Below are 26,075 nucleotides of genomic sequence, written 5' to 3'. Positions count from 1 at the left end.
GGCATGTAGAAGAGTGAATATTCATTCTCTTTAATAGCAGGCAAACAGGATTGCTGATCCGCAGGAGCTGCGCCACTGCTGCCTGTGTACGCTATTAAAGAAAATGACTATTCACTCTTTTCCACGCCCATAGTCCCGGCATGGAGAAGATTGAATATCCCCGCAGCTCAGGATTGGGGATGATGGGGCCATGAATACCAGGAATGGGATGAGGGGGCCATGCATACCAGGATTGGGGATGAAGGGGCCATGCATACCAGGATTGGGGATGAAGGGGCCATGGATACCAGGATGGGTGATGAGGAGGCCATGCATACCAGGATTGGGGATGAGGGAGCCATGCATACCAGGATGTGGGATGAGGTGGCCATGCATACCAAGATAGGGATGGATGTGGCCATGCATACCAGGATGGGCATGAAAGGGCCATGCTTACCAAGATGGGGATGGAGGGGGGCCATGCATACCAGGATGGGCATGAAAGGGCCATGCATACCAGGATTGGTGATGAGGGGGCCATGCATAACCGGATGGGGATGAAGGGGCCATGCATACCAGGATTCGGGATGAGGGGGCCATGCATACCAGGATTGGGGATGAGGGGGTCATGCATACCAGGATTGGGGATGAGGGGGGATGCATACCAGGGTCGGAGATGAAGGGGCCATGGATATCAGGATTGGGGATGAGAGGGCCATGCATACCAGGATGGGGATGAAGGGGCCATTCATACAAGGATTGGGGATGAGGGGCCCATGCATACTAGGATGGGGATGAAGGGCCCATGCATACCAGGATTGGGGATGATGGGGCCATGCATACCAGGATTGGGGATGATGGGGCCATGCATACCAGGATTTGGGATGAGGGGGCCATGCATACCAGGATTGGAAATGAGGGGGCCATTCATACCAGGATTGGGAATGAGGGGGCCATTCATACCAGAATTGGGGATGAGGGGGCCATGCTTACCAGGATTGGGGATGAGAGGGGGCCATGCATACCAGGATTACCATTAGCTGCTGCATTTCCCACCCTCGGCTTATACTCGAGTCAATAAGTTTTCCAAGATTTTTGAGGTAAAATTAGGTGCCTCGGCTTATATTCGGGTCGGCTTATACTCGAGTATATACGGTATTTAAATATTCTTAAAGGGATTATCCAACAGTAAAATAAAAAAAATTTTTAGCCATGGATTGATTGAACGTAATAAACAGAAATAATAAATAATAAACTAAAGCATACTCACCATCCAGGGCAATTATGGATCCAGCAAAGGCCACTCTGGAGGTCTCCGCCAACTCCAAAAGGGGTGACTGCCCCATTCACATGTCTTAGCCCCAATACAGCCAGGATTTCCGTCATCGGAGAAATATCTACTTCTAGTCACCTGACTGCTACAGACATTTACAGGCTACAGCAGTGCTGAGAGGCTGTAACACCTCCATGCCACGCCGCATTGATGCAGTAATTGATGCAAAAAGAGCCCCGACCAAGTATTGAGTGCATTTACTGAACATATATTTCAGTAGGCCAATATTTCGGATTTTAAAAACATTTTTCAAGCTGTTGTTGTAAAGTATTCTAATTTACTGAGATAATGACTTTTGAGTTTTCATTGGCTGTAAGCCATAATCATCAACATTAACAGAAATAAACACTTGAAATAGATCACTCTGTTTGTAATGACTCTATATAATATAGGAGTTTCACTTTTTGTATTGAAGAACTGAAATAAATTAACTTTTTGGTGATATTCTAATTTAGTGAGAAGCACTTATATATGAGGAGTTGTTTTTTGCGTGCCAAGCTGTAGGTTTTAATGGTACCATCAATGTTCTGATCATATTTTATTGCATTTCTTTTGTGGGATGTGTTTCAATATTTTTTTTCTTTAGGACTTTTTACCATATATGTTAAACAAGTTTATATTTTCATAGATTGTTTTTTCACACAGGCAGCAATACCAAATATACATGTTTTGATTCTTTTTTTTATATTTAACTGGAGAAAAACGGGTTGACTTGATTTTTTTTATATTTTTTTTTCACAATTTTAAGCCCTTCCCAGGAGGTTTGACCACTTGTTTTGCATACTGCAATACTACAATATTGCAATGTATAGGAAAAATCAAAGTCTTATGAAGTCCCAGAGCTCCATGGTAGTATCGGCATGGCGGCAGCGGGGCCCTTCAGCAGCCTCCTGGCTGCCACCCAACCCATCCTGTGATCAAGTCATCAGGAGGTGGGGTGATGGGCACTTGAATGGACAACTGGACAGGATTGTGTGCCTTTAATGGGGTTGTCCGGTCCAAAATGATAAGTCTGCAGTCACTCGAGTCTGCAGTCTCAGACCCGGGATCGAAGGGTATATGAGTTATACATACTCCGGGACGGTGGGTGTGGCCTCACTTCCATACACTTGCATTGAGCGAGGCCAAGCCGACTAGAGGGCGTGGCTTCGCTCCATATAAGTGTATGGAAGTGAGGCCACGCCCACTGGCTGGGAGTATGTATAACTCATATACCCTTCGGTCCCGGGTCTGAAACCGGCGAATCCCCTCAGCGCACAATGCGTGTGCTGGGAGGATTCATAAGTCTGCAGTCACACAAAGTGACTACAGACTTGTCATTTTGGATCAAACAATCCCTTTAATGCCGCTGCCAAAGATTGACCTTAGGATTGTTCATTAATATCTTATGCCTGGACAGCCCCGATAAAGGAAGAACAATGTATACAGAGATGATCACTCTGTGCTATATAACGAGCACTAGGGAAGGGGAAAAGAAAAAGAAAAATCTGAATATACTGCCCGAGCTAATAAATGCCTTGGACCCTTAAATGAGATGTGTGTCTGCCGTATTTCATGAGAAGCTTTTCAAAATCTGATTCCATCTGCAAAGCATTGAGCCGGGAAAACAGTATTGAGTTAAGGTGTGTTTATTAGCTTTGCTGGGAAAGCTGCTATTCAGAGCATTAATAAATCATAAGAATATACAGTGTTTGTTCCACTAAAGTAATTATGTGATCATATTTTCATTTTTGTTGTGGATATGATTCATTTTACCTAAGCTTTACCATTAAACTTTCTTCAAATACTTAGAGTTATTTTCTAGAAGTACATTTATTTGTATGGGCTGTTTAAGTTGAAATTTGAAAATTTTTTATATTTCAGAATTGACCAAATGAAAATTGTTCTAAAAATCTATTATTCACATTTGTACTATGGCATTGTTACTCATCTCTCCTAGATCCTGCATCTTCTTCCTGCTGACAGCTCAGCATGCCAACTAACTATTCAGGTAGTTGACATTGACTCTGGTACATTGTGACAAACCTAGCTCTGCTACGCCACTGGGTAACTCTGCTACACCTCTGACCAGTTTTGCTGTGGACTCTGTGACAAACTCAGCTCTGCTATATTGCAGAATCAACATACCATATCATTGTCAGCTCTGCATTTGACTCCATGATGAATCCAACTATGCTATATCACAAAGTCAACTATGTTGTGCCCTTGTGACCTCTGTATTGGACTCTGTGACAAACGATGCTCTGCTATATCTCAACTCTCTTCTTCATTGGATCCCATGATTCTTGTTTGCTGCACTTGGTGCCATTCTATACCTTCCATCTGGACCTCTCTTCTGTGCCTATGACATATGTCCATGCTGCATAATAATTGCTCATCTGGACCAAGGGCTTCAAGAATCTATCTCATCAAGTGAGATATAACAAGCATCTACATCTGTCGAGCCTTCTGTCATTTTGACAGCAGTAATAGTGATAGAAAGCTTGAGGGAATCCTCTAACAAAAGTCTCCAGTGCAGATGTGAACATCTCCTTAAATCTATAAGGTATTGACCAAACACTAGGTTTCTTACAATCATCAAGAAAATATTTCCATAATTTGTGATGTCATGATTTGCAGTTGTTACTATGCAGTCAAAATGAAGGACCACCCTAGAGGTCCCAAGCAGGTGAACTAGAGCGGTGATAAAGCTCCAAGGGTGGCAGAGGTTTTAATCAACCCCATGCCTTCATGTCTGACATAATCCAAATATTCTTCTGTTATAAAAATACTTATATAAGGCTCTTTTACATATATCCAGCCCTCCATCTGCCTTAGATAAAAAATGTTGGTGGGATACTGGTCTCATAGTTTTGTGCAGTCAAGTTTAGGTTTGGTGGTATACAGTGGATATAAAAAGTCCACACACCCCAGTTAAATTGTCAGGTTTTAGTCTTGTAAAAAAAAACATACCAAGAAAAATCATATCAGAATTTTTTCCACCTCTTAAGTCACCCATAATCTGTACAACTCAATGGAAAAACAAACTGAAATCTTTTCGGGTAGAAAAAGAAAGATGAAGAACTAAAATAATGTGGCTGCATAAATATGCACACCCTTAAACTAATACTTTTTGAAAGTAGCCTTTGAATTTATGGTAGCATTGAGTCTTTTGGGGTAGGTATCAGCATGATACATCTAGAATTGGCAATCTTTCCCCACTCTTCCTTGCAGTAGCTCAAAATGGTCATATTGCGGAGACATCTCCTGTGTACAGCGCCCTCTTCAGATCATCCACAGATTTTTAATTGGATCCAGGTCTGGGCTCTGGCTGGGCCATTCCAAAACTTTAATTTTCTTCTGCAAAATCATTCTTTTGTTTATTTGGAGGAATGCTTACATCGCTGTTGTTCTGAAAGGTGAATTTCCTCTTCAACTTCAACTTTTAGCATAGGCCTGAAGGTTTTGATGAAAAATTGACTGATATTTGGAACTTCTCCTCACCTTGACTAAAGCCATCATTTCGACTGCCAAAAAACAGTTCCAAAACATAATGCTGCCTCCACCATACCTCACTATGGGTATGGTTCTATTGGTGATGGACAGTATTGGCTTTGCTCCACACATACCTTTTGGCCAAAAAGTTCAACCTTGGTCTGATCAGACAATAACATGTTTTTCCACATGCTTTTGGCAGACTTGATGCAGGTTTTGGCAAAATGGAACCAGGCATGGATGTTTTACTTTGTAAGAAAAAGCTTCCGTCTTACATTCCTATCCCACAGGCAAGACATGTAAAGTATATTGTCACATTCAGTACACAACCAGTACTTCACAGAAAATCATGCAGCTCTTTTAATGTTGGCAGCCTACTGGACCATTTTCTTCTCGTCTTTTCATCAGTTTTTGAGGGACGTCCAGTTATAAATAATGTCACTGTTGTGCCAAATTGAAGTCACTTCTTGTTGACATCTTAACAGTGTTCCATGATATATCTAATGCCTTGAAAATGTTTTTGTACCCTTCTCTTGACTGATAACTTTCAATAATGAGATCCATTTGCTGTGTTGTAAGCTGTTTATAGATCATGATTTTAGCTGTAAAATGTTGCTAAAAACATGTCAGGAAAATCCTACTAGAACAGCAAAACCTTCTATGGGGTTAATCAGAATCACTGTAAATGATGGCAGGTGTGTACTGACTACTATGTAACATGAGTATTAATGTGAATGGCTAATTCTGAACAGAAGCATATCCCCAAGTATAAGAAGGTGTTCACACTTATGTAATCACATCATTTTAGTTTTTGTATTTTTATTTTCAGCTTCAAAATGATTTCCGTTTGTTACTCAATGGATTTGTACAGAAAATGGGTGACATTAAAGGTGGAAAAAGCTCTGAAATGATTCTTCTTGGTATGATTTTGTTACATGACAAAAACTTGACATTTTAACAGTGGTGTGTAGACTTTTTATATCCATTGTATATATTATTTTTCTAAGTATTTTATATTTCTAGAGCGGAAGGTTTAGGTGATGAGGTCCTAACAAGAAGAACACCTCCCCCCCCTCCTTTATTATGTCCATATGTCTGAATTGGGCATATGGACTGGAGCTGCTTAGAATTAAACTAAATTTATACTAAATTACCAGCCAAAAACAAATCACACCATCGATTACGGTAAGTGTCCATCAGCCAAGAGGGAGACAAAATTAAAAATATAAAATTATTAAAATAATTTAATAAAACCTAAATGGTTTGCATTATTTGCCTTTTCTTAGAAATATTACATAAAGAAATAAAATGTATTAACCTTTGGTAGAGTGATTAAAAAGTTTTTTTATGCTGTACCAGCTCATTAAATTACCAAAAAATTCCCATTTTCAATCTCGCTCTTTGCATTTCCCATTAAAAGACAAACTATCGTTATAATGAACCAGCAGTTGATCAATATCTCTCTTCTTCTAAGCTGAGCCTGTCTACTTCTTCATTTATAATTACAGCTCATACTGAATAAGTAGTTTACCCAGCGCTGCCACATTGACCTGATTTTGTCAATTGCTTAACTAACATAAATACCCGTAGTCTATTACAAGGCATCGCTGACTTCCTGCTGTGTCAATGTCATTCCTCATTAGACCTAAAGTTGAGTGCAGTTGAATGCAATAAATGTTTCCTGTTATCAGCCATTTTAGGCTGGGTAGAGGCTGACTTGACTTTTCCTTTTAGTCATCCATAAACCTAAAAAAAAATCCATCCCTATTAAGGGACAATCCTGTTCCATACAGAACTGATTCCATCCCCACTGCACAGTCCTCTCGATCCCCAGGAGATTGGGAGGCCAATTGTCCGTTAGTGGAGACTCTTTACTTCGTGCTAAAAAACATCTTGCTAATTGCCTAGATTTAGAGATGAGCGGATCAGGCAAAATTAGAATTAGCTTGTTCCCGTTTCCAAAACGGCCGTCGATTACCCGTTCTCTGGCCCCTGGGCAGATTCCCGAGGACCACAGTGATTGGTCTGGCAGCTGTATTTTGAATGAAAGCTTACGTCCTGACACCAGTGTCAGCGTCAGGACGTACTTTGTGGGCGGAGTTAGAGCGCAACTTGCACGGTCCTCGAAGGATGGTATAAACACCCAAATTCACCTTAGCAGAAAAAAGATTCCCCACCCCTGCCTTACACACACCATGAGAACTTTCCCTAAATCTCCTCCAATAGAATCCAGATAGCTGGATGATCACTACTTTTTCTTATATCTCAGAGACTCATGTGCATGTGCATGGGCACATGTACACTCGGTCTAAGGGCTTGAGCTGACGAACATATTTTCAGGCCGAGTGCAACCGCCAAAATATCGAATTGCACTCAGACCAATGTTATTCTATGGGGCTGTGCACATGTCCAATGGACAGAGAAAAATCGCAGCATGCACAATTTGCATCCGATTGTACTCGGCCATGCAAGTCAAAGGGTCTGTGAAAAAAATCAAACTGCACTCGGATGACATCTGAGTGCAGTCCGATTTCCATGGACTGACATAATTTTTTTCCATCTTCTCCTCATCCGAGAAAAGCGGATCTCATCGTGATCACACTCTGATCAATCTCTGATCTGAGTGTGATTAGCATAATCAGCCCGCTTATCCTGGATGAGAGGTCATATGGTCATGTGACCCTGGCTTAAGGTGTATCGGCATCTTAAAACTGGCATTATAGGTGAGGTGACAATGAGGAACAGCTTTTTTGAGGGGCACTACTTAGTTTCCGTAGTACTTTAATTTCCTTGCACGCTCCTTTATGTTTAAGATATGCATTCATTTCAATATACTGTAACAATGTATCATATCCATGTTCTCCTTTTTATTGAACCTGCAAAGATACATTGCATATTCTGGTTTTCTTAGTAAGCACGACATGGGATTACATTTAAATTCTTCATTTCTTATTCAAACTAATTCTAGCTGCAAGTCCTAACTCTTTAATGAGAGCCCGGGTGAGCAGAGTTTGTCCGGGTTTATCACCTGTTTACTTCTTGCTGCATAATAAATAAATTATTGTACATTTAATCATGAACTTTACAGCAGAAACTTCTGTTTTCTTATATTTCCGTGCAGGCTATTTTCATGTTTCTTGTGCACAGGGCAGTCTTGGCACTTGTGTGTTTTATTTGCAGATTCTGTGCTTTAGAAAATAATAATGATTATATTCTGTATCTGAACAGAGCCGGCGGGCTGGGACACGTGGCACTGCACGAATACATCTGTTGTAGGGAAGAGCCCGGTCTACATATTGTGCTGTGTTCTTGCACATGTAATCAGAGCTGTAACTGGGCTTTCCTTCACCTGAGGCAAAAGATGCAATGTACTGACTTTCCCTGTATCTAGATACCTCCGTCTATGCAAAGTGGCTTGTTGGCACCCCCATGTCATCCACCCACCAAGGCCAAACATCTTCATGCCTCTAGAGTAAAGTTGCTGTGTGCAATGAGAAATTGGGTGTTACTGTTGAGTGGCTTTGGGCCATTCACCAACAAACTACAGCATCCAGGCCCCCAAGGATGTAAGCTTAACCAGAATCCCTGTCTTTTTGATACCTGAGTTTAGCCAGTTGTGTTTCTGTAACTGTAACCACTAAGTTGTGTGCAATAAGCTGTGTATCACAGAGTGCAAACAGTGGTTTATGTTTCATAGACTGTAACCACAAAGCTCTGCGCCATAAAATGTAACTACCAAGCTGCGTACCATATACTGCAACTTCCAAGATGTGTACCATAGACTGCAACCACTAAGCAGTGTACCATAGACTGCAACCACTAAGCAGTGTACCATAGACTGCAACCACTAAGCAGTGTACCATAGAATGCAACTGACGCGCCCCCAGGGCCTGTGTTGTGCAGGGGAACCCGGAACCGGGCCTGTTGTTGAATGCTGGGGGTTGTAGTCTCCATGTGGCGGTGACCCGGTCCGTGCCCAGGGTGGTCAAACCAGTGGCAGTCTTAATGTATAGCAAATGTCCGACTACGCCACCCGTGGATTGCGGTCAGTGGGGACCGCCGCTGCGCTGCCGACCGCTGAGGCTGATGTTGTTTGCGCAGCCGAGTATGGGATAACTCCCCACGGGAGAAGTATTGCCTCAGGGCAGCTAATGTGAGAGATGATGGGAGTGATGGTGTGAGGGTCCCAGTGCTAATGGTGCTGGTGCGGCAAGGAATCACAGAGACGTGAGGTGCAGTTCAGGGTCTTTACTGATGGTACAAGGCAGACCCTCCCGGGAGTACTGGCTAGTATAAGGGGCCTGGTCAGTCTGCGAGCAAGCAGGAGTTCCCCTGGCCAGGTGGAGTTGTAGGCCTCCCCGTTTATCTGCACTCTTCCTGGCTACCTTGCTGTCAGAGGTTACAAGTAGCCCACGTCCCTGAGTATACCGTGTGGTGCTCACCCGTATGGCTGGTGACTTGGGGCCTTCTGTTAGCCTCCGCTCCTGGATGGCGGCGCTGGTCCCTTCTTTGTGACTGAGCCTCCGGGCTTCTATGGCCAGAGGACCTGGAATCCCCTGCCGGTTGGTTTCTGCTGCTGGGTATATATCAGTCCCCACAGCCTCGGACTCCTGTATCCGGTTTTAGTAACTTCAGCCAGGGCGAGCTATATCTCTGCTCACAGTCCCTGGCCTTCAGCTGCTGCTCCTACAGAGCTCCTGTTCTCACTTTCCCTCTCCAGGCTCTGACTGACTTAATCCCGCCCCAGACCCAGTTTATAAGGGCAGATTCCTCCCCTCCCAGGTCTGGGTGGGCAGTGTTGCATTCCCCCCTAGTAAATTTTAGTACTCCGGGACTAAACACATTTTTAAAACAAAATAACAGGGTATAACAATAACACAATAACATATTTACAAGAAGCTTTAGTTCTTTAAAGGTCACGGCGTGTCCGCAACCGGGTGTCCATATCACCCAAGGTGAAGTTTTTGAAACAAGAGGGTGTCCAGGTCACCCCAGGTGAAACTTTAAGCGAAGTAGGGGACCTGTCCAAAGCAAACCCCTTGCGTTGGCCTTGGGCGTGGCTGCAAGGGTAGACTAACTACTTTGGGCCGCAAGGAGGCCACGCCAGACAGGTTTTCTCTTCCGCGGCTGTCTTCGCAAGAGGCACCAAGGTGCAACTATCTACAAAACTGTTCCGGTTATCAGTGTCCATAACCTGTTAGTCCAAATAAATCTGCAGGGTAACTGGAGAAACATAATAACAGGCAACAAACATAAACTATAAACATTTAAACAGATAAATTCACAGTGCATTAGTTTAGATTCTCCAGCGAGCGGGCATCTGACCTCTAGTGACTCTAGTGGACCTACGGAGCTCACTAACTGGTTCTGCACTACAGGGTGTAGGAGGTGTTATGGGTAAGCTGGGCAGCTGTCTGCGCACTCTTTGGCTCACTAGGGGCACGGCAGGCTCACTACTAGCAGAGGGTTGATCCTCCTGTACTGCTGGTGTGGACTCTTCTGCCTCTTGGGCCATCTGCTCTTCCAGCTCTACTGGTTCCTCTGTAGGCACTTGCGGGGCTGGCTGGAGAAAGGTGAGGACGGGTACCATGACAGCGCCGTTTACTTGTGTCCAAGATCGGGGGAAGTCTCCGAGTACGGTACTGATCATTTCTTCCCTTTCCTCTGCGGGTTGAGGGTTTCCTTCATCTTCTTCAGGGCTTTGCAGCTGCTCGGGACACTTCTTCAGGTGGTCTCTGGAGACAATGGCTGTGGTTTCTCCTCCATCCTTACTGATTACGCATATTATTGAGTTCTCATGGCTTGATGGCAGTACGGTGTACGGGTCCTTCTCCCACTGGTCGTCCAACTTGTGGAGCCGCCTCTTCCTCTTCAAGACCTGCTCTCCAGGTACCAGGGGAACAGCGGGAGCATACTGGTTATAAGTAGAGATGAGCGTTGTTCTACTCGAACTGTTCGCCAATCTCAAATTCGAGCTGTTTTGGGCGGTGTTCGAGCCGTTCGGCGAACACGAACAATTTGAGAAAAATTCGGCTGTTCGAGGTTATGTTCTATAACTGTTCGTGCACCAAAATCATAACTGGATTTTTTCTCAGTAATGATGAAAATTAATGTTAATACGCAGTTTGAGTGTACAGCGGGGTGGGGGGAGGGGCAGGGGATGGATCTCTGCAGGAACAATGAAGATCTCCATTTTTTTTTCTCTTTCCCGCATTTACAGTGGGGAGGTGCAATCTGTCAGCCTATCAGCAGCGCACACACGGAGCGAAGTGCTTTTTTTCACACAAGCAAGGGCATGTGTCATTGGCAGTGTATGTCACATGTCCTTGCCCTATAAGACCCAGCCATTTTCCCCGTCGCCACAATTTTCTCACTGCTGCAGCTGCGTGTTAGACGGCACCGCTGTTGCTGTGTGCGCTATACCTTGTTAATTTCAAGCCAATTTTCGCACAAATATACAGATAGCTTGGGAGTAGGGAATAGTTGTGATTGCAGTCCTTTTAAGGACTAGGTTACAGCATTTCCTACGACTTTTATCAGGCAGGTCTGTGCTCTTAAATAGATAGATTGTGGGAGTAAAGACTAATTGTAATTGGAGTCCTTTTCAGGACTAGGTTACATCAGTTCCTATCAGTTTTTGCCAGGCAGGTCTGTGCCAGTGCTGTGCAAGTTTTTTTCACAGCATTTGGCTGAATCTAGCAAAGCTAATCCTTTTTGGCCTATTGCAGAGTGTGTTAGTCAGTGGAGTAGCCTATCTGTGTTGCAAGATATACCACCTGTGTATAGAATACCAATTTTTTTACTGCACCTAGTGAAGTAAAATCTTTTGGGCATAGCATCATTCTATTAGTCCATCTATACTGACCTCCATCAGGTTGCAAACTGAATATATTTTTTTCTGCATCTACCTCTGAAAAAATATTGGGCTTCTAGCTGTGTGTGGGTCTTGTTCTATTAATCCATCTATACAGACCTCCATCAGGTTGCAAACTGAATATAATTTTTTTCTGCATCTAGCTCTGAAAAAATATTTGGCCTTCTAGTAGTGTGTGGGACTTTCTCTGTTAGTCCATCTATACTGACCTCCATCAGGTTGCAATCTGAATATATTTTTTTCTGCATCTACCTCTGAAAAAATATTGGGCTTCTAGCTGTGTGTGGGTCTTGTTCTATTAATCCATCTATACTGACCTCCATCAGGTTGCAAACTGAATATAATTTTTTTCTGCATCTAGCTCTGAAAAAATATTTGGCCTTCTAGTAGTGTGTCGGACTTTCTCTATTAGTCCATCTATACTGACCTCCATCAGGTTGCAAATTAAAAATAATTTTTATCTGCATCTACAGTACCTCTGAAAAAATATTTGGGCTTCTAGCTGTGTGTGGGACTTGTTGTATTAGTCCATCTATACTGACCTCCATCAGGTTGCAAACTGAATATAATTTTTTTCTGCATCTAGCTCTGAAAAAATATTTGGCCTTCTAGTAGTGTGTGGGACTTTCTCTGTTAGTCCATCTATACTGACCTCCATCAGGTTGCAAATTAAAAATAATTTTTATCTGCATCTACAGTACCTCTGAAAAAATATTTGGGCTTCTAGCTGTGTGTGGGACTTGTTGTATTAGTCCATCTATACTGACCTCCATCAGGTTGCAAACTGAATATATTTTTTTCTGCATCTACCTCTGAAAAAATATTGGGCTTCTAGCTGTGTGTGGGACTTGTTGTATTAGTCCATCTATACTGACCTCCATCAGGTTGCAAACTGAATATATTTGTTTCTGCATCTACCTCTGAAAAAATATTGGGCTTCTAGCTGTGTGTGTGTCTTGTTCTATTAATCCATCTATACAGACCTCCATCAGGTTGCAAACTGAATATAATTTTTTTCTGCATCTAGCTCTGAAAAAATATTTGGCCTTCTAGCAGTGTGTGGGACTTGTTCTATTAGTCCACCTATACTGACCTCCATCAGGTTGCAAATTCAAAATAATTTTTTGTATGCATCTAGCTCTGAAAAAATATTTGGCCTTCTAGCAGTGTGTGGGACTTTCTCTGTTAGTCCATCTATACTGACCTCCATCAGGTTGCAAACTGAATCTAATTTTTTTCTGCATCTAGCTCTGAAAAAATATTTGGCCTTCTAGCAGTGTGTCGGACTTTCTCTATTAGTCCATCTATACTGACCTCCATCAGGTTGCAAATTAAAAATAATTTTTATCTGCATCTACAGTACCTCTGAAAAAATATTTGGGCTTCTAGCTGTGTGTGGGACTTGTTGTATTAGTCCATCTATACTGACCTCCATCAGGTTGCAAACTGAATATATTTTTTTCTGCATCTACCTCTGAAAAAATATTGGGCTTCTAGCTGTGTGTGGGACTTGTTGTATTAGTCCATCTATACTGACCTCCATCAGGTTGCAAATTGAATATAATTTTTTTCTGCATCTAACCCAGCCAATAGTTTTGGCCTAATACCACAGTTTGGCCACTCAGCTCTGCTCGGTTACCATCCATTGTTTTTTTGTGCAAACAACTCCAGAGTTGTGAATTAGTTAACCACCAAAATGAGTGGAAAAAGGCCTGCTGCTGGTGGAAAGGGGAATAGGCGTGTTGGGAAGGGGAAAAAAGGTTGTGTCCGTGGGGTAGGTGTTAAAGCAACAGTAAAATCTGCAGAAGAAAGACCATCTTCCAGCCAAACTAAAATGTCTACTTCTTTTAGCAGACAATGTGATAAGATCCCTTTCTTACGGCCACGCCAATCGCTACAAATTCCAGATGAGGCACAAAAACAGCAGGTGCTTCAACGGATATCAAGTGCTCCTTTAAGTGGGCTCTCCTCCACATCAACTTCAACATCACAAATACTCCAGTCCTCAAAGGTGTCACCCAAATCGCACTTGCTTCCTCACAGCTCCCAAATCTCCAGCTGCCCGTCTGAGTATGAGGTAGAACAGATGGTTGAGTCTGCAGAGCTGTTTACTCATACTATAGCCTGGGAATCAGAGGTCGACTCCAGCGCTTCTGTGAATCCAGACGAGGAAATGATCTGCACTGATGCCCAGAATCTTTATGAGTCGGATCCAGGACCAGACGCAGAAGGTTCTGACCATAATGTAGACCCTCATTCCCAAACTGTAACTCCTGTTGGTGGAGACAATGAGGAAGACGATGATAAGACTCAAATACCTGATTGGAGCGACAACTTTAGTTTTTTGTCAGGGCAGGAACAGGTTGGCTCTGAGGACGACGGGTGTGATAACACACAGGGTGATGATGATGAGGTTGGAGATCCCACTTACTGTCAACCCACAGTCAGCCAAGAGATGAGGTCAGCAGAGGAGGTGGAGGAAGATGCTAGTGACGACGAGGTCAGGTTGTGCCTTCCTGGACAGAGACGTAGTACTGGAAGCACGTCAACAACTGCATCCTCAAACACAACTCTGCCTCTCGCCACAAGTCGTGGTGGCTCTTCAGGTCGCATGGGTGCTAAGCCTTGCATAGCCTGGGCATTTTTTCAGATCGATAAAGATGACCCAACTCGTGTTATCTGTAACATTTGTCAGCAAAAGCTAAGTAGAGGCCAAAAAATACATAGTTTGAGTACTTCATGCATGAACCGGCACATGGACATGAAGCATAAGTTGCAGTGGGAAGCTCAGTGTGCTACAATGCGGCCTAGCCGGCCGGGCCAACCACCGTCTGCCATATCTTGTGCATCCGCGGCCTCTTCATCCTCTGTGACTGGGGGGACAGCAGTCACACCTGTTTTGGGGCGCAGACCTGCCACCTCTTTACCCGCAACAGCCAGCGTGATTGGCAGGTCATCATTTTCTTTGGAGGTGGTAACACCAGCTGGTGTTGAGCGCTGTCCGACATTGATAGCACCACATTTGGATCAAGGCAACCTAACATGTCCGCCTGCATCTTCCTCACAGACCGGCAGTTTGCCGGGGACACCCTTATCAACCCCGTCTAAGCACAATAGCCATCCCTCGGTCCCTCAGATGTGGACAAGTAAAAGACCATTTCCTCCTAGCCATGAGAAAGCTAAGAGGTTGAATTTCACCATCTGCAAGCTCTTGGCTACAGAAATGCTGCCTTTCCGCCTGGTGGACACAGAGGATTTTCGAGACCTTATGTCCGTCGCAGTGCCCCAGTACCAGATGCCCAGTCGGCACTACTTCTCAAAGAAAGGTGTGCCTGCGCTCCACCAGCATGTCGCACACCACATCACCGCTTCTTTGAGAAACTCTGTGTGTGACAGGGTGCATTTCACCACAGACACTTGGACGAGTAGGCATGGACAGGGGCGTTACATGTCGCTGACTGGGCACTGGGTAACTATGGTGACAGCAGGACAAGGGGCTGCTGTCCAAGTCTTGCCGTCCCCACGAGTTGTGCGTCAATCCTCTTTTATGTCAAAGTTCCTCCACTGCTTCTGCCTCCTCAACCTCCTCTCGGTCTTCCACCTGCACCCAAAGCCTGTCTGGTCATGCCACAAGCTTTCTAACTGCGCAGAAGGGATCCTGCACACCTCCTTACTATGCTGGCAGTAGGGCTCAACGTCATCAGGCGGTTTTTACATTGAAATGTCTGGGAAATGTGAGTCACCCAGCTGAGGAGTTGTGGTCAGCTCTGGAGAACCAATTTCATGAATGGTTGTCTCCACTGGACCTGAAACCAGGGAAGGCCGTGTGCGACAATCCTCCCCCCCCTCCTTTATTATGTCCATATGTCTGAATTGGGCATATGGACTGGAGCTGCTTAGAATTAAACTAAATTTATATTAAATTACCAGCCAAAAACAAATCACACCATCGATTACGGTAAGTGTCCATCAGCCAAGAGGGAGACAAAATTAAAAATATAAAATTATTAAAATAATTTAATAAAACCTAAATGGTTTGCATTATTTGCCTTTTCTTAGAAATATTACATAAAGAAATAAAATGTATTAACCTTTGGTAGAGTGATTAAAAAGTTTTTTTATGCTGTACCAGCTCATTAAATTACCAAAAAATTCCCATTTTCAATCTCGCTCTTTGCATTTCCCATTAAAAGACAAACTATCGTTATAATGAACCAGCAGTTGATCAATATCTCTCTTCTTCTAAGCTGAGCCTGTCTACTTCTTCATTTATAATTACAGCTCATACTGAATAAGTAGTTTACCCAGCGCTGCCACATTGACCTGATTTTGTCAATTGCTTAACTAACATAAATACCCGTAGTCTATTACAAGGCATCGCTGACTTCCTGCTGTGTCAATGTCATTCCTCATTAGACCTAAAGTTGAGTGCAGTTGAATGCAATAAATGTTTCCTGTTATCAGCCATTTTAGGCTGGGTAGAGGCTGACTTGACTTTTCCTTTTAGTCATCCATAAACCTAAAAAAAAATCCATCCCTATTAAGGGACAATCCTGTTCCATACAGAACTGATTCCATCCCCACTGCACAGTCCTCTCGATCCCCAGGAGATTGGGAGGCCAATTGTCCGTTAGTGGAGACTCTTTACTTCGTGCTAAAAAACATCTTGCTAATTGCCTAGATTTAGAGATGAGCGGATCAGGCAAAATTAGAATTAGCTTGTTCCCGTTTCCAAAACGGCCGTCGATTACCCGTTCTCTGGCCCCTGGGCAGATTCCCGAGGACCACAGTGATTGGTCTGGCAGCTGTATTTTGAATGAAAGCTTACGTCCTGACACCAGTGTCAGCGTCAGGACGTACTTTGTGGGCGGAGTTAGAGCGCAACTTGCACGGTCCTCGAAGGATGGTATAAACACCCAAATTCACCTTAGCAGAAAAAAGATTCCCCACCCCTGCCTTACACACACCATGAGAACTTTCCCTAAATCTCCTCCAATAGAATCCAGATAGCTGGATGATCACTACTTTTTCTTATATCTCAGAGACTCATGTGCATGTGCATGGGCACATGTACACTCGGTCTAAGGGCTTGAGCTGACGAACATATTTTCAGGCCGAGTGCAACCGCCAAAATATCGAATTGCACTCAGACCAATGTTATTCTATGGGGCTGTGCACATGTCCAATGGACAGAGAAAAATCGCAGCATGCACAATTTGCATCCGATTGTACTCGGCCATGCAAGTCAAAGGGTCTGTGAAAAAAATCAAACTGCACTCGGATGACATCTGAGTGCAGTCCGATTTCCATGGACTGACATAATTTTTTTCCATCTTCTCCTCATCCGAGAAAAGCGGATCTCATCGTGATCACACTCTGATCAATCTCTGATCTGAGTGTGATTAGCATAATCAGCCCGCTTATCCTGGATGAGAGGTCATATGGTCATGTGACCCTGGCTTAAGGTGTATCGGCATCTTAAAACTGGCATTATAGGTGAGGTGACAATGAGGAACAGCTTTTTTGAGGGGCACTACTTAGTTTCCGTAGTACTTTAATTTCCTTGCACGCTCCTTTATGTTTAAGATATGCATTCATTTCAATATACTGTAACAATGTATCATATCCATGTTCTCCTTTTTATTGAACCTGCAAAGATACATTGCATATTCTGGTTTTCTTAGTAAGCACGACATGGGATTACATTTAAATTCTTCATTTCTTATTCAAACTAATTCTAGCTGCAAGTCCTAACTCTTTAATGAGAGCCCGGGTGAGCAGAGTTTGTCCGGGTTTATCACCTGTTTACTTCTTGCTGCATAATAAATAAATTATTGTACATTTAATCATGAACTTTACAGCAGAAACTTCTGTTTTCTTATATTTCCGTGCAGGCTATTTTCATGTTTCTTGTGCACAGGGCAGTCTTGGCACTTGTGTGTTTTATTTGCAGATTCTGTGCTTTAGAAAATAATAATGATTATATTCTGTATCTGAACAGAGCCGGCGGGCTGGGACACGTGGCACTGCACGAATACATCTGTTGTAGGGAAGAGCCCGGTCTACATATTGTGCTGTGTTCTTGCACATGTAATCAGAGCTGTAACTGGGCTTTCCTTCACCTGAGGCAAAAGATGCAATGTACTGACTTTCCCTGTATCTAGATACCTCCGTCTATGCAAAGTGGCTTGTTGGCACCCCCATGTCATCCACCCACCAAGGCCAAACATCTTCATGCCTCTAGAGTAAAGTTGCTGTGTGCAATTGGGTGTTACTGTTGAGTGGCTTTGGGCCATTCACCAACAAACTACAGCATCCAGGCCCCCAAGGATGTAAGCTTAACCAGAATCCCTGTCTTTTTGATACCTGAGTTTAGCCAGTTGTGTTTCTGTAACTGTAACCACTAAGTTGTGTGCAATAAGCTGTGTATCACAGAGTGCAAACAGTGGTTTATGTTTCATAGACTGTAACCACAAAGCTCTGCGCCATAAAATGTAACTACCAAGCTGCGTACCATATACTGCAACTTCCAAGATGTGTACCATAGACTGCAACCACTAAGCAGTGTACCATAGACTGCAACCACTAAGCAGTGTACCATAGACTGCAACCACTAAGCAGTGTACCATAGAATGCAACTGACGCGCCCCCAGGGCCTGTGTTGTGCAGGGGAACCCGGAACCGGGCCTGTTGTTGAATGCTGGGGGTTGTAGTCTCCATGTGGCGGTGACCCGGTCCGTGCCCAGGGTGGTCAAACCAGTGGCAGTCTTAATGTATAGCAAATGTCCGACTACGCCACCCGTGGATTGCGGTCAGTGGGGACCGCCGCTGCGCTGCCGACCGCTGAGGCTGATGTTGTTTGCGCAGCCGAGTATGGGATAACTCCCCACGGGAGAAGTATTGCCTCAGGGCAGCTAATGTGAGAGATGATGGGAGTGATGGTGTGAGGGTCCCAGTGCTAATGGTGCTGGTGCGGCAAGGAATCACAGAGACGTGAGGTGCAGTTCAGGGTCTTTACTGATGGTACAAGGCAGACCCTCCCGGGAGTACTGGCTAGTATAAGGGGCCTGGTCAGTCTGCGAGCAAGCAGGAGTTCCCCTGGCCAGGTGGAGTTGTAGGCCTCCCCGTTTATCTGCACTCTTCCTGGCTACCTTGCTGTCAGAGGTTACAAGTAGCCCACGTCCCTGAGTATACCGTGTGGTGCTCACCCGTATGGCTGGTGACTTGGGGCCTTCTGTTAGCCTCCGCTCCTGGATGGCGGCGCTGGTCCCTTCTTTGTGACTGAGCCTCCGGGCTTCTATGGCCAGAGGACCTGGAATCCCCTGCCGGTTGGTTTCTGCTGCTGGGTATATATCAGTCCCCACAGCCTCGGACTCCTGTATCCGGTTTTAGTAACTTCAGCCAGGGCGAGCTATATCTCTGCTCACAGTCCCTGGCCTTCAGCTGCTGCTCCTACAGAGCTCCTGTTCTCACTTTCCCTCTCCAGGCTCTGACTGACTTAATCCCGCCCCAGACCCAGTTTATAAGGGCAGATTCCTCCCCTCCCAGGTCTGGGTGGGCAGTGTTGCATTCCCCCCTAGTAAATTTTAGTACTCCGGGACTAAACACATTTTTAAAACAAAATAACAGGGTATAACAATAACACAATAACATATTTACAAGAAGCTTTAGTTCTTTAAAGGTCACGGCGTGTCCGCAACCGGGTGTCCATATCACCCAAGGTGAAGTTTTTGAAACAAGAGGGTGTCCAGGTCACCCCAGGTGAAACTTTAAGCGAAGTAGGGGACCTGTCCAAAGCAAACCCCTTGCGTTGGCCTTGGGCGTGGCTGCAAGGGTAGACTAACTACTTTGGGCCGCAAGGAGGCCACGCCAGACAGGTTTTCTCTTCCGCGGCTGTCTTCGCAAGAGGCACCAAGGTGCAACTATCTACAAAACTGTTCCGGTTATCAGTGTCCATAACCTGTTAGTCCAAATAAATCTGCAGGGTAACTGGAGAAACATAATTAATAACAGGCAACAAACATAAACTATAAACATTTAAACAGATAAATTCACAGTGCATTAGTTTAGATTCTCCAGCGAGCGGGCATCTGACCTCTAGTGACTCTAGTGGACCTACGGAGCTCACTAACTGGTTCTGCACTACAGGGTGTAGGAGGTGTTATGGGTAAGCTGGGCAGCTGTCTGCGCACTCTTTGGCTCACTAGGGGCACGGCAGGCTCACTACTAGCAGAGGGTTGATCCTCCTGTACTGCTGGTGTGGACTCTTCTGCCTCTTGGGCCATCTGCTCTTCCAGCTCTACTGGTTCCTCTGTAGGCACTTGCGGGGCTGGCTGGAGAAAGGTGAGGACGGGTACCATGACAGCGCCGTTTACTTGTGTCCAAGATCGGGGGAAGTCTCCGAGTACGGTACTGATCATTTCTTCCCTTTCCTCTGCGGGTTGAGGGTTTCCTTCATCTTCTTCAGGGCTTTGCAGCTGCTCGGGACACTTCTTCAGGTGGTCTCTGGAGACAATGGCTGTGGTTTCTCCTCCATCCTTACTGATTACGCATATTATTGAGTTCTCATGGCTTGATGGCAGTACGGTGTACGGGTCCTTCTCCCACTGGTCGTCCAACTTGTGGAGCCGCCTCTTCCTCTTCAAGACCTGCTCTCCAGGTACCAGGGGAACAGCGGGAGCATACTGGTTATAAGTAGAGATGAGCGTTGTTCTACTCGAACTGTTCGCCAATCTCAAATTCGAGCTGTTTTGGGCGGTGTTCGAGCCGTTCGGCGAACACGAACAATTTGAGAAAAATTCGGCTGTTCGAGGTTATGTTCTATAACTGTTCGTGCACCAAAATCATAACTGGATTTTTTCTCAGTAATGATGAAAATTAATGTTAATACGCAGTTTGAGTGTACAGCGGGGTGGGGGGAGGGGCAGGGGATGGATCTCTGCAGGAACAATGAAGATCTCCATTTTTTTTTCTCTTTCCCGCATTTACAGTGGGGAGGTGCAATCTGTCAGCCTATCAGCAGCGCACACACGGAGCGAAGTGCTTTTTTTCACACAAGCAAGGGCATGTGTCATTGGCAGTGTATGTCACATGTCCTTGCCCTATAAGACCCAGCCATTTTCCCCGTCGCCACAATTTTCTCACTGCTGCAGCTGCGTGTTAGACGGCACCGCTGTTGCTGTGTGCGCTATACCTTGTTAATTTCAAGCCAATTTTCGCACAAATATACAGATAGCTTGGGAGTAGGGAATAGTTGTGATTGCAGTCCTTTTAAGGACTAGGTTACAGCATTTCCTACGACTTTTATCAGGCAGGTCTGTGCTCTTAAATAGATAGATTGTGGGAGTAAAGACTAATTGTAATTGGAGTCCTTTTCAGGACTAGGTTACATCAGTTCCTATCAGTTTTTGCCAGGCAGGTCTGTGCCAGTGCTGTGCAAGTTTTTTTCACAGCATTTGGCTGAATCTAGCAAAGCTAATCCTTTTTGGCCTATTGCAGAGTGTGTTAGTCAGTGGAGTAGCCTATCTGTGTTGCAAGATATACCACCTGTGTATAGAATACCAATTTTTTTACTGCACCTAGTGAAGTAAAATCTTTTGGGCATAGCATCATTCTATTAGTCCATCTATACTGACCTCCATCAGGTTGCAAACTGAATATATTTTTTTCTGCATCTACCTCTGAAAAAATATTGGGCTTCTAGCTGTGTGTGGGTCTTGTTCTATTAATCCATCTATACAGACCTCCATCAGGTTGCAAACTGAATATAATTTTTTTCTGCATCTAGCTCTGAAAAAATATTTGGCCTTCTAGTAGTGTGTGGGACTTTCTCTGTTAGTCCATCTATACTGACCTCCATCAGGTTGCAATCTGAATATATTTTTTTCTGCATCTACCTCTGAAAAAATATTGGGCTTCTAGCTGTGTGTGGGTCTTGTTCTATTAATCCATCTATACTGACCTCCATCAGGTTGCAAACTGAATATAATTTTTTTCTGCATCTAGCTCTGAAAAAATATTTGGCCTTCTAGTAGTGTGTCGGACTTTCTCTATTAGTCCATCTATACTGACCTCCATCAGGTTGCAAATTAAAAATAATTTTTATCTGCATCTACAGTACCTCTGAAAAAATATTTGGGCTTCTAGCTGTGTGTGGGACTTGTTGTATTAGTCCATCTATACTGACCTCCATCAGGTTGCAAACTGAATATAATTTTTTTCTGCATCTAGCTCTGAAAAAATATTTGGCCTTCTAGTAGTGTGTGGGACTTTCTCTGTTAGTCCATCTATACTGACCTCCATCAGGTTGCAAATTAAAAATAATTTTTATCTGCATCTACAGTACCTCTGAAAAAATATTTGGGCTTCTAGCTGTGTGTGGGACTTGTTGTATTAGTCCATCTATACTGACCTCCATCAGGTTGCAAACTGAATATATTTTTTTCTGCATCTACCTCTGAAAAAATATTGGGCTTCTAGCTGTGTGTGGGACTTGTTGTATTAGTCCATCTATACTGACCTCCATCAGGTTGCAAACTGAATATATTTGTTTCTGCATCTACCTCTGAAAAAATATTGGGCTTCTAGCTGTGTGTGTGTCTTGTTCTATTAATCCATCTATACAGACCTCCATCAGGTTGCAAACTGAATATAATTTTTTTCTGCATCTAGCTCTGAAAAAATATTTGGCCTTCTAGCAGTGTGTGGGACTTGTTCTATTAGTCCACCTATACTGACCTCCATCAGGTTGCAAATTCAAAATAATTTTTTGTATGCATCTAGCTCTGAAAAAATATTTGGCCTTCTAGCAGTGTGTGGGACTTTCTCTGTTAGTCCATCTATACTGACCTCCATCAGGTTGCAAACTGAATCTAATTTTTTTCTGCATCTAGCTCTGAAAAAATATTTGGCCTTCTAGCAGTGTGTCGGACTTTCTCTATTAGTCCATCTATACTGACCTCCATCAGGTTGCAAATTAAAAATAATTTTTATCTGCATCTACAGTACCTCTGAAAAAATATTTGGGCTTCTAGCTGTGTGTGGGACTTGTTGTATTAGTCCATCTATACTGACCTCCATCAGGTTGCAAACTGAATATATTTTTTTCTGCATCTACCTCTGAAAAAATATTGGGCTTCTAGCTGTGTGTGGGACTTGTTGTATTAGTCCATCTATACTGACCTCCATCAGGTTGCAAATTGAATATAATTTTTTTCTGCATCTAACCCAGCCAATAGTTTTGGCCTAATACCACAGTTTGGCCACTCAGCTCTGCTCGGTTACCATCCATTGTTTTTTTGTGCAAACAACTCCAGAGTTGTGAATTAGTTAACCACCAAAATGAGTGGAAAAAGGCCTGCTGCTGGTGGAAAGGGGAATAGGCGTGTTGGGAAGGGGAAAAAAGGTTGTGTCCGTGGGGTAGGTGTTAAAGCAACAGTAAAATCTGCAGAAGAAAGACCATCTTCCAGCCAAACTAAAATGTCTACTTCTTTTAGCAGACAATGTGATAAGATCCCTTTCTTACGGCCACGCCAATCGCTACAAATTCCAGATGAGGCACAAAAACAGCAGGTGCTTCAACGGATATCAAGTGCTCCTTTAAGTGGGCTCTCCTCCACATCAACTTCAACATCACAAATACTCCAGTCCTCAAAGGTGTCACCCAAATCGCACTTGCTTCCTCACAGCTCCCAAATCTCCAGCTGCCCGTCTGAGTATGAGGTAGAACAGATGGTTGAGTCTGCAGAGCTGTTTACTCATACTATAGCCTGGGAATCAGAGGTCGACTCCAGCGCTTCTGTGAATCCAGACGAGGAAATGATCTGCACTGATGCCCAGAATCTTTATGAGTCGGATCCAGGACCAGACGCAGAAGGTTCTGACCATAATGTAGACCCTCATTCCCAAACTGTAACTCCTGTTGGTGGAGACAATGAGGAAGACGATGATAAGACTCAAATACCTGATTGGAGCGACAACTTTAGTTTTTTGTCAGGGCAGGAACAGGTTGGCTCTGAGGACGACGGGTGTGATAACACACAGGGTGATGATGATGAGGTTGGAGATCCCACTTACTGTCAACCCACAGTCAGCCAAGAGATGAGGTCAGCAGAGGAGGTGGAGGAAGATGCTAGTGACGACGAGGTCAGGTTGTGCCTTCCTGGACAGAGACGTAGTACTGGAAGCACGTCAACAACTGCATCCTCAAACACAACTCTGCCTCTCGCCACAAGTCGTGGTGGCTCTTCAGGTCGCATGGGTGCTAAGCCTTGCATAGCCTGGGCATTTTTTCAGATCGATAAAGATGACCCAACTCGTGTTATCTGTAACATTTGTCAGCAAAAGCTAAGTAGAGGCCAAAAAATACATAGTTTGAGTACTTCATGCATGAACCGGCACATGGACATGAAGCATAAGTTGCAGTGGGAAGCTCAGTGTGCTACAATGCGGTCTAGCCGGCCGGGCCAACCACCGTCTGCCATATCTTGTGCATCCGCGGCCTCTTCATCCTCTGTGACTGGGGGGACAGCAGTCACACCTGTTTTGGGGCGCAGACCTGCCACCTCTTTACCCGCAACAGCCAGCGTGATTGGCAGGTCATCATTTTCTTTGGAGGTGGTAACACCAGCTGGTGTTGAGCGCTGTCCGACATTGATAGCACCACATTTGGATCAAGGCAACCTAACATGTCCGCCTGCATCTTCCTCACAGACCGGCAGTTTGCCGGGGACACCCTTATCAACCCCGTCTAAGCACAATAGCCATCCCTCGGTCCCTCAGATGTGGACAAGTAAAAGACCATTTCCTCCTAGCCATGAGAAAGCTAAGAGGTTGAATTTCACCATCTGCAAGCTCTTGGCTACAGAAATGCTGCCTTTCCGCCTGGTGGACACAGAGGATTTTCGAGACCTTATGTCCGTCGCAGTGCCCCAGTACCAGATGCCCAGTCGGCACTACTTCTCAAAGAAAGGTGTGCCTGCGCTCCACCAGCATGTCGCACACCACATCACCGCTTCTTTGAGAAACTCTGTGTGTGACAGGGTGCATTTCACCACAGACACTTGGACGAGTAGGCATGGACAGGGGCGTTACATGTCGCTGACTGGGCACTGGGTAACTATGGTGACAGCAGGACAAGGGGCTGCTGTCCAAGTCTTGCCGTCCCCACGAGTTGTGCGTCAATCCTCTTTTATGTCAAAGTTCCTCCACTGCTTCTGCCTCCTCAACCTCCTCTCGGTCTTCCACCTGCACCCAAAGCCTGTCTGGTCATGCCACAAGCTTTCTAACTGCGCAGAAGGGATCCTGCACACCTCCTTACTATGCTGGCAGTAGGGCTCAACGTCATCAGGCGGTTTTTACATTGAAATGTCTGGGAAATGTGAGTCACCCAGCTGAGGAGTTGTGGTCAGCTCTGGAGAACCAATTTCATGAATGGTTGTCTCCACTGGACCTGAAACCAGGGAAGGCCGTGTGCGACAATCCTCCCCCCCCTCCTTTATTATGTCCATATGTCTGAATTGGGCATATGGACTGGAGCTGCTTAGAATTAAACTAAATTTATATTAAATTACCAGCCAAAAACAAATCACACCATCGATTACGGTAAGTGTCCATCAGCCAAGAGGGAGACAAAATTAAAAATATAAAATTATTAAAATAATTTAATAAAACCTAAATGGTTTGCATTATTTGCCTTTTCTTAGAAATATTACATAAAGAAATAAAATGTATTAACCTTTGGTAGAGTGATTAAAAAGTTTTTTTATGCTGTACCAGCTCATTAAATTACCAAAAAATTCCCATTTTCAATCTCGCTCTTTGCATTTCCCATTAAAAGACAAACTATCGTTATAATGAACCAGCAGTTGATCAATATCTCTCTTCTTCTAAGCTGAGCCTGTCTACTTCTTCATTTATAATTACAGCTCATACTGAATAAGTAGTTTACCCAGCGCTGCCACATTGACCTGATTTTGTCAATTGCTTAACTAACATAAATACCCGTAGTCTATTACAAGGCATCGCTGACTTCCTGCTGTGTCAATGTCATTCCTCATTAGACCTAAAGTTGAGTGCAGTTGAATGCAATAAATGTTTCCTGTTATCAGCCATTTTAGGCTGGGTAGAGGCTGACTTGACTTTTCCTTTTAGTCATCCATAAACCTAAAAAAAAATCCATCCCTATTAAGGGACAATCCTGTTCCATACAGAACTGATTCCATCCCCACTGCACAGTCCTCTCGATCCCCAGGAGATTGGGAGGCCAATTGTCCGTTAGTGGAGACTCTTTACTTCGTGCTAAAAAACATCTTGCTAATTGCCTAGATTTAGAGATGAGCGGATCAGGCAAAATTAGAATTAGCTTGTTCCCGTTTCCAAAACGGCCGTCGATTACCCGTTCTCTGGCCCCTGGGC

Source organism: Phyllobates terribilis, unplaced genomic scaffold, assembly GCF_046119375.1.
Source record: "Phyllobates terribilis strain yellow unplaced genomic scaffold, ASM4611937v1 Scaffold_4__5_contigs__length_816908805, whole genome shotgun sequence".
Classification (NCBI taxonomy): domain Eukaryota; kingdom Metazoa; phylum Chordata; class Amphibia; order Anura; family Dendrobatidae; genus Phyllobates; species Phyllobates terribilis.
This window is presented reverse-complemented; position numbering follows the sequence as displayed.